General features: G+C 43.0%; 1 protein-coding gene across 1 annotated transcript in view; it reads left to right on the forward strand.

Annotated features, from left to right (window-relative positions):
* Positions 1–10,876, forward strand: part of SLC2A13 (solute carrier family 2 (facilitated glucose transporter), member 13) — a gene marked incomplete at its 5' end in the record, with an annotated part of 220,276 nt that overhangs the window by 278 nt on the left and 209,122 nt on the right. The gene's annotated exons all lie outside the window — the stretch shown is intronic.

The raw sequence follows: 10,876 nt of genomic DNA on the forward strand, positions 1-10,876 counted from the left end.
TGATGGGTGATGGGTGATGGGTGGGTTGATGCAGTTACCTCCCAGCCCACGGAGAATCTTGGCTCTTCCACGAAAAAGTGAACCCGCGTGACTGCTGCCTCTCTGAGCACTTACAGGACCCTGCTCATCACCAGCTTTTTCCTTGATCCAGCCCAACCTGATGCTGCACCGCAGCTTATGGGGGCGGGTCTCTCTGCTTTCCTGCGTTGTCTCGCTTTGTCGCTCCACTGCTAGCTCCTTTCCTTGCCTAGGATTCCAAACTCCGAACCCAATCAGTGCTAAAGCCACTGTAAGTTATTTTAAAGTTAAGTAATTCTGGACCCAAAAGCTATTCTGAGCTACCCCCTTCTCTTTCCTTCTCTAGTCATTTGTCTTTAGGTGGAGTATAATTTTCCTCTTCTTGCTTTTATTTTTTTTGCATGGCCTTTTGCTTTCGTCTTTCCCCCAAATGAATTCTTTGCTCCTCTGTTTTTCTCACCTTTCCTTTACATTCATATTCACCCATTCTCTTCGTTTTGCCTCTCCTGCCTTCCTTTTGGGAACCAAAATGATTGGCTAAAGGTCATGGCCACTTCCTACATTTATTTAGGAGCTACTCCCTCTGTGGATAAATGCCCAGCAAGAAATTTGCAATGTGCTTCAAAAGCAAGGATTGAGGTTCCCCTGGCATTGATTTTTCACCCTGGTTGCTGAGCAGGGGAAGTACAAACTCCGAGTTCTTGGCAGACAGAAGCTATTTGGAATGTGGTCAGTATTATTAGAAAGCACTTTTGAGGGAGAGTTGGGGGTTGAGACTTCAGTCTCGCTGGTAGTGTTTCTAAGACACACCGCTGTTGCAGTTCATAATTCGGCTTTTGTTTCCTTTGGGGGGCGTTTGATGTATTTCTTCCCTGGGGCTGGGCTTGATGAAAGAAAGCCCTTTCAACCTGGGGCTCCCGATGATCTGCCCATTCACCGCTTGTTTGACATTTACGCTTTTCATCCCTTCTCTGTAGGCTCCGAGGGGAAGCGAGCCCCATTTAAACAACTCCGCATGCACTGTGAGCTTGAACCCCGGTTCCCTGCACTTCATGTCCCAAAGCTGTCATTACTGACCCCCTTTAGTTTGTTTCTTGTCCTGTTACTTAGTGAAGCAAGGCAAGGCTCTCAGGAAAATGTTAAGTGGGCACATTGAAGCCCAGTATGACCAAAGTACAGCTGACGTGAAACCTCTTTTATAGGAACCACCTGTGCCTTCAACAGATAACCTGGCATGAAAGTCAAATGATCAGGATTCTTTTTCTCAGCATTCTCTGCTTGGGACACCCAGATCATCTTTTTTTGTTTGTTTCTTCTGGCATAGAAATAACAATTTTAGGTAGCAAGATTTCTGCAGTCAGACTGACTCCTATTTGTGATTTTGAAATTGCATAATGTTTTGCAGAGATCTCTAAATGAAGCTTCCTAGAGTTTAGCTATGGCAAGTAGTGGGTATTTGAATATTATGTTGACTCTTGTATCTGAGCAGAGGTAGATTATTAGAAGGACATAAGAAGAGCAGATGCCTGGCCGACATGGTGCAGTGGTTGAGCATGGACCTCGGAATCAGGAGGCCACGGTTCCATTCCTGGTCAGGGCATATGCGTGCTCGATTCCTAGTGTGGGGTGTGCAGGAGGCAGCGATCAGTGATTCTCTCTATCATTGTTTCTGTCTCTTCCTCTCTGAAATCAATAAAAGTATATTAAAAAGAGCTGATATTCAGTAATTAGATGTTTGCCATGCCCTTTGGATAGGTCATAAAAAGTTATCTCTGGCAGTACCTCTTACGATGGGCACGGACCCCAATTTAAATTCTTTAAGGGAGAGGTAAATTTTCTCTTGAGCCCTTAGGACCTCAATTGCCTTCAGCTCAAATAATCCGCGTGCCGAAGTGGCTCACCTTGGGGAGGCTGTTCTGAACCCCTTCAACACAATTTGCCGCCCCCCCCCAAAAAAATTAAAAAAATTGTATTTTACAGGGTAATCTTATTGTCTATGTCCTTTACAATGACATATTGTTTAAGAATTTTGTACTTGTAATCAAAGTTTTCAGGTGTGGTTGGGTACACCCGGATGGAAGGAATTTGAGTACAGTTTTGCTTTATTTGATTGTTATCTGGGACATTGTGTATCTCATGCATAACACACACAATAAATTGTCAAGAAAGGGCAAATTACAAGAACTTAGTCCTGTTATCACTATTAGCACATACATAACCCAGAAAACAAGCAGTTTAATTTAGCCTTTTCTCCACGGTGTTCGCATTTATTTTTATTGCTCCTTTTAAACATGATTTAGTGCCTATGTAGGGAACGTTAGGAAGTCCCTAAATGTGGATATTCACAATATTCAAAACCTTTACTGAGAATTGACATATTTCTATATGCAACACTGTGTTTGTTGAATTAATTTTAGATTTACATCAGTTTCTTCTGTCAGTCTCTGTTCCAGGGCTCCCTCTACTGGAACACAATTTGTAGCTGCATGTTGCATCTTGTAATTAGTATGGTATGGCCTGTTGAGTAATTCTTTTAGATTTTTCACATTTTCTTCCCCAAATGGCACTTTGAATTCTTATTCTTTAATGCAAAGCGAATGTAAACTTCTTGTTTTATCAAAAACATCATGCAATTATGCATTAATGTAAAAAAAGAGTTTCATTTAAGATAAGCATAGTTAGCCAGAATCAGCCAGATTTTTAAATAATCAACTAATGCTTTCTTTTTGCAATCAACTTTTTTTGTGTGTTTTTTTTAAATCCCCCTTCCCTCAATTTCTTGCTTTCACTTTCAACTTCTTTTAAAGCAGGATTGCTGTATTGGATTTATGCTCACTACTGGTATGAAACTGGCGTGTAAAGTAAAACTTCGCTTAATTTCCTTGATTTTCTTGTTTCATACACATTAACAATTTACATGAACTACTCTCTCCCCCCTCTTATTTCTGGTGGCTTGACAATCTTAATGAGGATTATGACCTAATTGTGTTTGGTAGTATTGCAACACCCTCCTGGAGTGAGCTGTCAGTGAGATGACGGAAGTCTGTTCACGTGAATTCTATGAAGTTATTCATATGACTTCTGTATAAAACACTTCTTTTTCATCCACTCACCTTTCCCTCTTCTGTATTTTAAGCCCTAAGTAAGAATACAGTCTAAGTTAAACGACTTCACACTGATGTCCTTGGCTTTAACACTTCTAATGATGTAGAACCTGCTGGTAGACTTCAAATAGCAAGCAGTCTTGCTATTTTACAAAAAAGCACATGAGATATTTTCCTTTTCTTTTTCTCATCCAACTTGGATTGCTTTATACATCTGTCCTAGCTACAACTCTTCATTCCTTTTCATTTAGTTGCTTATTATTTATTTTTCGTTGTTGACTGTGTTACAGATGTTCCCCATTTCCCACCCTTTTGCCCTCCCTCACCCAAGCCTTGCCCCATTCAACGCCTTCCCCACACTGTTGTGTCCATGGGTTATGTATGTATGCATATATATTCTTTGGCTAATCTCTTCCTGTCCCCTCCATCCCACTGAGATCTGTGATTATGTTCCACGTTTCCATGCCTCTGGGCCTATATTGTTTGTCAGTTTATTTTGTTCATTAGATTCCAAATATAAGTGAGATCATGTGATATTTGTCTTTTTTCTAACTGGCTTTTTTTTGCTTAACATAATAGTCTCCAGCTCCATCCATGCTGTCGCAAAGGGTAAGAAGTCCTTTTTTACAGCCACATGGTATTCCACTGTGTTAATGTACCACAGCTTTTTAATCCATTCATCTACTGATGGGCACTTGATCTATTTCCAGATCTTAGCTATTGTAAATAACGCTGCTGTGAACATAGAGGTGCATATATTCTTTCTGATTGGTGTTTCTGGATTCTTAGGATATATTCCCAGAAGTGGGATTCTTTTCATTTCTTTACCACCCCCCCTTTTGTTTTTCTTGGACCTTCAGAATCAATAGTAGCAACACTTCTAAAAAGAAAATTTCCACTGTGATGAGGAAAACCTGTACTCACCAGAAAACCTCAAACCCACTTTCCACATTTTAAATGTAATTTCCTTGAATGTAGAGAGACAAAGAAATAGCCAACTTTTGTAGATATTCTAAACTGGGAGTACTGCATGCTTTATACTTGGCATTTTATTAAATACTAGAGGCCCGGTGCACAAAAATTTGTGCATTCGGGAGGGAGGGGGGTCCCTCAGCCTGGCCTGTGCCCTCTCGCAGTCTGGGACCCCTCGGGAGATAACGACCTGCTGGCTTAGGCCTGCTCCCGGGTGGCAGAGGGCAGGCCCAATCCCTAGGTGCAGCTCCTAGTCAGGCTCAGAGCAGGGCAATTGGGAGGTTGTGATGCCACCCTCAGTCACGATCAGGGTAGGGCTGATTGGGGGGTTGGGGCACCGCCCCTGTCACACTCAAGGCAGGGTTGATGGGGCGGTTGTGGCACCACCCCCTGTCACGCACAGAGCAGGGCCAGTCGGGGTTGGGGCACTGCCCCCTGTTACTCACAGAGCAGGGCCCGTGGGGGGTGGGGGGGTTGGGTCCCTGCACCCTGTCACACACAGAGCCGCAGGGCGATCAGGGGGTTTGGGCGCTGCCCCCTGCCACGCTGATCCCGGTGCCGGGAGGCCTCGCGGCTCCGCTGATCCCAGTGCTGGGAGGCATATTACCCTTTTACTATATAGGATAGAGGCCTGGTGCATGGGTGGGTGCTGGCTGGGTTGCCCTGAAGGGCGTCCTGGATCAGGGTGGGGGTCCCCACTGGGGTGCCTGGCCAGTCTGGGTGAGGGTCTGAGGGCTGTTTTCAGGCTGGGGGTGACCGCTCCTTTTTTTCTTTTTTTTTATTCTGGGCCAGCTTTAGCCCAGAGGCTTGGCTTCAGCTCTTAGGCCTCTGCTGTTAAAAGTAGGTTTCTGGCCTTTGCTTACAATGTTGTGATCCTGCTGGCTGAGGTCGACTAAAGCAGGTTTCTGGGTTTTTTTTTTAACTTCTATATTTGTTACATAGTTGCTTAGAGTTGCAGCTCAGAGGCCTGCAGCGGCAGGCGGGGAACCTTAGAGTCCTCTGTCACTGAAGCAAGCAAGCCTCATGTTAGTTTCAAGCTGCTTGGCTGCCAGCCGCCATCTTGGCTGGCAGTTAATTTGCATATCTCGCTGATTAGCCAATGGGAAGGGTAGCGGTCGTATGCCAATTACCATGTTTCTCTTTTATTAGATAGGACTAGAGGTCTGGTGCACGAAATCTGTGCAAGGGGCTCGGCCCTTGCAGCCATGGTGGCTTCCCTTGGCCCTCTCAGCAGCCCCAGGTCCGGAAGGTCGTTCGGCTGTCTGGTCTAATTAGCATATTATGCTTTTATTATAGAATTATTATAGATTAGCACCACTGTTTGGAATGGTGTGGTCTGGAATAAGTGTCAAAGCCACATGACAGGAGCCTCACTTCACAGAGAGGCTGAGCAGGGTCCAGGGATCACCAGTGCCACCAGGGTGGAGGCCTGGGCTTTCTTCTTTATCTGACTTCATCATCTCCCTGTGTTGCCTGAGGGCGACATCTCAGCAGTCACTCTCCAGGAAGAATGTGAATTGACAATGGAATTAGCTGCCTATGCCCTGGAAATGATAATGTCTAACATTTGCTCATTACAACTGTGTCAGGCACTCTTCTAAACATTTTGCCTCTATTTACGTAATCTTCATAATAACCCAATGACACAATACTATTCTTTTTTAGATGAAGATATTTAGCAGAAAGAGATGAAGTCACTTTCTCTTGGTCACAAAGCATCTGGTGGAGCCAGAATTTGCCAGGAGAGGTCTGGCTTCATAGTCAGCCCATGCTCCTCTGCACAGTGACACTGACTGGTCCCTGAAGCTACCAGCATCTGTGCTGTGGACGTGAATTTTAAAATATAGACTTTGCAAAGTAGCCGTGGCATACCATGGAATGACAATGAGGAAAGCAGAGCTGGTTAGAACATTCCTTTGCTAAGAGCTTGTGAACAGGGATGCCCATACTCAGGGCAGCGGTGTTGCACACCTTGGGGGGTCGGGGGTACGGGGCTCCATTCATGCTGCATTTACCCTGGAGGGGGTGGATTCCCATGGAATACAGTGGGGCCTCCTGGAGTTGGGCAACACAGATACTGTTCATGATGTAGCAACTAAATTAAAAAAAAAGCTATTTCTGCTTTTCCTTTCTGTTGTGATGTTCTGTCTGCTTGGAATGTGCTTTTCCATAACATTCTCTCTACCCATCCCACAGTCACTTACTGAGTGATGACTTTGTTGAGTGCTGGAGAGACAAGGATAAAAATAGTCCCTGGTCTTAAAAGACCTGAGGAAAGACAAACGGGAGGTTGTTAATCCTACATAGAACCATCAAAGGATGTTTACTCATCCCTCCAGGCCTTGCTTTATCAGAAAAGCTCCCTCAGTGGGCCTCTGCTGGATGTTAGCACTTTTTCTGAACCACACACTCAGGACATTGAACTGCATTATGCATTGCAGTGGATCTTTTTGGCCGTGACTCATCTCCCTAGTAGACCAGGAGCTTACAGGGTCACCTAATTTGGTAGTACAGTCAAACCTCGTTTGTCGAATGTCTCCCATCTCAGACAGTTCGGTTCTCTACCAAGTTGTTCACAGAAAACTATGTCTGTTGTGGAACCAAACTTTGGTGTTGACAACCCTTCCAACTCTCAACATGACAAAAAGTGTCTCTCAGGCAACAAAGGAGAGAATACTTTTGTTGCTGGTGAAAGAAAGCACAATTTTAAAACATAACAAGACCATCAAGAGTGCTCATGTTCTAAGGGTGGGAAAGAAACTGATCACAGACAATTGAAGTAGAAAAACTTGTTGATTTGGACAAAAGCAGTTAGCCAGTGTCAGCCATTTTGGAGGCATTGGTATATGAACAAGCAAAGATGCTGCGTGCTGACCTGAAAGACACTCCTGGACCAAATGCTAAAAATGACTCGTTTAAGGCTAATGGGGTGGTTCAATAAATTTAGGAAAAGAAGTGTTTATATGTACATTAAACAGTATATTAGACACGTACTGTATATAAGAAAGGTTAGAACGGAATCATTTGGAGTCTGGAATGGATTAATTCAATTTACATTATTTCTAATGGGGAAAAATTCGGTTTTCGAACAAATTGCTTCTCAGCCTTCTGGAACGAATTAAGTTTGAGAATCGAGGTTCCACTGTAATAGTATATGTCCTCTCATTGTATTTACTACCCTACTATTTATATATTAAGCTCTTAAATATGTAGCAAACTAAAGAATGCATAAAAGTAATACTCAAGAGACCATTGCTGCAGATGAACACACGAAACCTCCGATACACAGTTAATTCATAAAGTCAAATGCTTGGTGGTGATGCGTGAGGCCTTTGGTTCTGGGCTGCCTGGGCCCCCACCTTGGCTGGCCACTTACTACCCAGATGACTGTGTCAAGTCTCGTACTTCAGTTTCCTTATCTGTGGAATAGAGATAACACCCGCCTCATAGGGTAGTTATGAGGATTAAGTAAGTTAACATTGGTAAAATGCTTTTACAGTGCCTTCACAGCTAAGCCGTGTAACCTTTGGCAAATTACCATGTATGCCTCAGTCTCAATGACCCCAGAATGAGTGTGATGATAGCACGTAGAAAATAAGGCTGTTGTAGAAATTAAATGAGCTGATGCATGCAAACATGCCTGGCTAGCAATAAATGGTCACTCTAGCTATCAGGTGTAGTGTCTCAGTCACGCCCTAACACAGTGGTTCTCAACCTTCTGGCCCTTTAAATATAGTTCTTCACGTGACCCAACCATAAAATTATTTTCGTTGCTACTTCATAACTGTAACGTTGCTACTGTTAAGAATCGTAATGTAAATATCTGATATGCAAGATGGTCTTTTATTTTTATTTTTAAAAATGTTTTTATTGATTTCAGAGAGGGAGAGGGAGAGACAGAAACATCAATGATGAGAGAGAATCATTGAATGGCTGCCTCCTGCATGCCCTCTACTGGGGATTGAGCCCACAACCCAGGCATGTGCCTGACTGGGAATGGAACCGTGACCTCCTGGTTCATAGGTTGATACTCTGCAGGATGGCCTTAGGCGACCCCTGTGAAAGAGTTGTTTGACCGCCAAAGGGGTCGCGACCCACAGGTTGAGAACCGCTGCCCTAATACCTTTTAGCAGTCACAGGAAATAAAACTATTATGAGAGTTTAATGCTTATATCTAGTAACAGGTAAGTAAAAACTCCACCTATAAATGGAACAGGCAAACTTGAAAGATAGAACGAGTAATTTAAAAGCATGGCAGTACTCTCAAGTGTTCAGTTTCTATTATGTAAAATTATCTTCCAGCCAGACAGGTGGAGTTTTGAACCCAGTCTTGAAGGAAGTGATAAACATAGGTTGTCTGAGAGAAGGGTACTTTTCTAGTGAGGCAAGAGGAGGGAGATAAATGCAGAGCACTGAGTAGAACAAGCAGTTTTTCTGGGCTGTGTGGAGGGGTTGAACAAAGTAGTAAAAATGTGAATCTCTTTGTTTGGGTATAATCTCTGCTGGTAGTAAGGGACTGGATGGACCTGTGGTATTAGGTCTGTCTTGTAATATTTTGCATGCCTATTTATAGACAAAAGAGTCCAGTTCCCCATGGAAAAGATATATCTGCCTCTTAAGAGGCAAAGAATGAATACTGTTCATAAAAACTTGAAAATAATAGCTTTGGGATAAAAAGAACATTAATAATGGGAGCTTTCATGTAAAACTCCATTATATTTTTGGATTTGGTTATGACTCCCATGTCAGGAACTCATTCCATACAACAGAGAGAGAACATGGGAAACTAAAATTGTGTGCCTAGTATTCAAGGACTAGACATTCACTATTTAATATTTGGTTAGCAAGTGCTTATAGTTTTGAAAGAAAATTATATAGTGACTCAAGCACGTGTAACAATGGATTTCAAAGATTCTTGAAATGTAGGCATCATTATAAGTTAATCTCAGGGTAAAATTTGAAGCAGTCATTGCGATGTCTAATTCCAACATTTGCTCTATATTCATAGGAAATAGGTTTCTCGAATTCTATTTTTGGGTGGACAGGCAGTGTCAGGGTAAGGCGGCCATCTGGTTTGTAGGTGAGACAGCATGTGTCTCAGGACTATCTCTGCAGGGTCCACAGGCCGCCTGCCTGCCAGGCATTGAAGTGACTGAAATGAGAACATGCAGAAAACTCACAAAAAACTGATGAAGTCCTTTGTCATGTGTCTTGAAAGCAAGCTTGTTGGGAATTCTTATAAAATCTTCCATTATATTCACTTCTATCCTGTATGAGGGAAATACTTAGAATTTTTTCAGAGTTTACAGTTTCTCCTTCTACTTGTTCATCTGATGTTAAAATTTATCCAGTATGTTTTAATCAATACTACAAATCTAGAGTTGTAACAGTCATTTTTCATTGAATGCTTTCTTTTTTTACACTCATTTTTTAGAGACAAGACAGAGAGAGAAACATCGATTAGTTGTTCCACTTACACATTTATTGGTTGCTTCTTGTATGTGCCCTGCCCCAAGCTGTAACTTGACACCGTGGCATATTGGGAGGATTCTCTAAGCAACTGAGCTACCTGGCCAGGGCCTCCTTAGATACTTTTCTTTATCCTGTGAGTCTGGCCTCTAAATATGTCTAGAATCTAGTTCTCATCACTTCCATTTCTGTCACCCAGATCCAAAATACCGTCTCTCACTTGGAGCACTGCAAGTGTCCTAGCTGTTCACTCTGCCTTTTTCTTTTCTTTTTAAAAAAATTATTTATTTATTTTAGAGAGGAAGGGGGAGGGAGAGAGAGAGAGAAACATCAATGATGAGAGAGACTCATTGATCAGCTGCCTCCTGCACGCCCCTCACTGGGGATTGAGCCCACAACCTGGGCATGTGCCCTGACCAGGAATTGAACCATCTGGTTCATCGTTCGATGCTCAACCACTGAACCACACTGGCCTAGCCACTCTGGCTTTTTCTTGACGCCTCTGCTGTCTTTTCTCCACATGACAGCTGGAATGATTTTTGTAAAATATGGAGCAGATCCTGCCACTTCAGTGCTCCTCGAAGTGCTGCCCTCGGTAGCTCCCATCTCGCTCAGAGTAAGAGCCAGGGGCCTGCAGGGCTGCAGTGTTCATGCCCATCCCCCTCCTTCCACATTGCTTCCTACTACTTCACTCCTGCTCCAGCCGCCCTGGTCTCTAAGAACACACAGTTCATCCTTCCTGGCCTTTAGGTCTGACTCCCCTGCTGGAAAGCACTCCTCAGGCATCCACATCATTCCTTCATCTTTGTGTTTCATAAATGTCTCCCCTTAATGAGTTCTTCCTCGATCACTCTGACGTTGCAGCCCCCACTCCTCACTCTTTACTTTTACTTTTTTTTTTTAAATCTCCCTACTTTATTGTTTTCTCTGGCACTTTTCACTAATTGATATCTATGTTATTTATTGTTTCCCTTCACTAGAACATAATCTCTATGAAGACAGGTTTTTATTTTTCTGTTTTTGCATACCCCTCTTCACCAGTTCGTAGTCTGGTGCCTGGCACACAGCAGTCATTTGATAAGTATGTAATGAATAGATAAAAACTAAAACTATATAACCCTGGTGAGTAATTTTTTGAACTGAGACCGGGTTGTCTGTGCATTGGGGATGTCATAGGAAAATGGTACAGTGGTTGTGGGTAATTAAATGTCTCTCGGGTTGCTTCTGACTCAAGTCTGTCATTTCAGGCAGTTTAAAGTAATTGGGGAAAATAGATATTTTTAAGGTTAAGACATTTAAGTCTAACGTTTCTC

This window comes from Myotis davidii, unplaced genomic scaffold (genome assembly GCF_000327345.1).
Source record: "Myotis davidii unplaced genomic scaffold, ASM32734v1 scaffold902, whole genome shotgun sequence".
NCBI classification, from domain to species: domain Eukaryota; kingdom Metazoa; phylum Chordata; class Mammalia; order Chiroptera; family Vespertilionidae; genus Myotis; species Myotis davidii.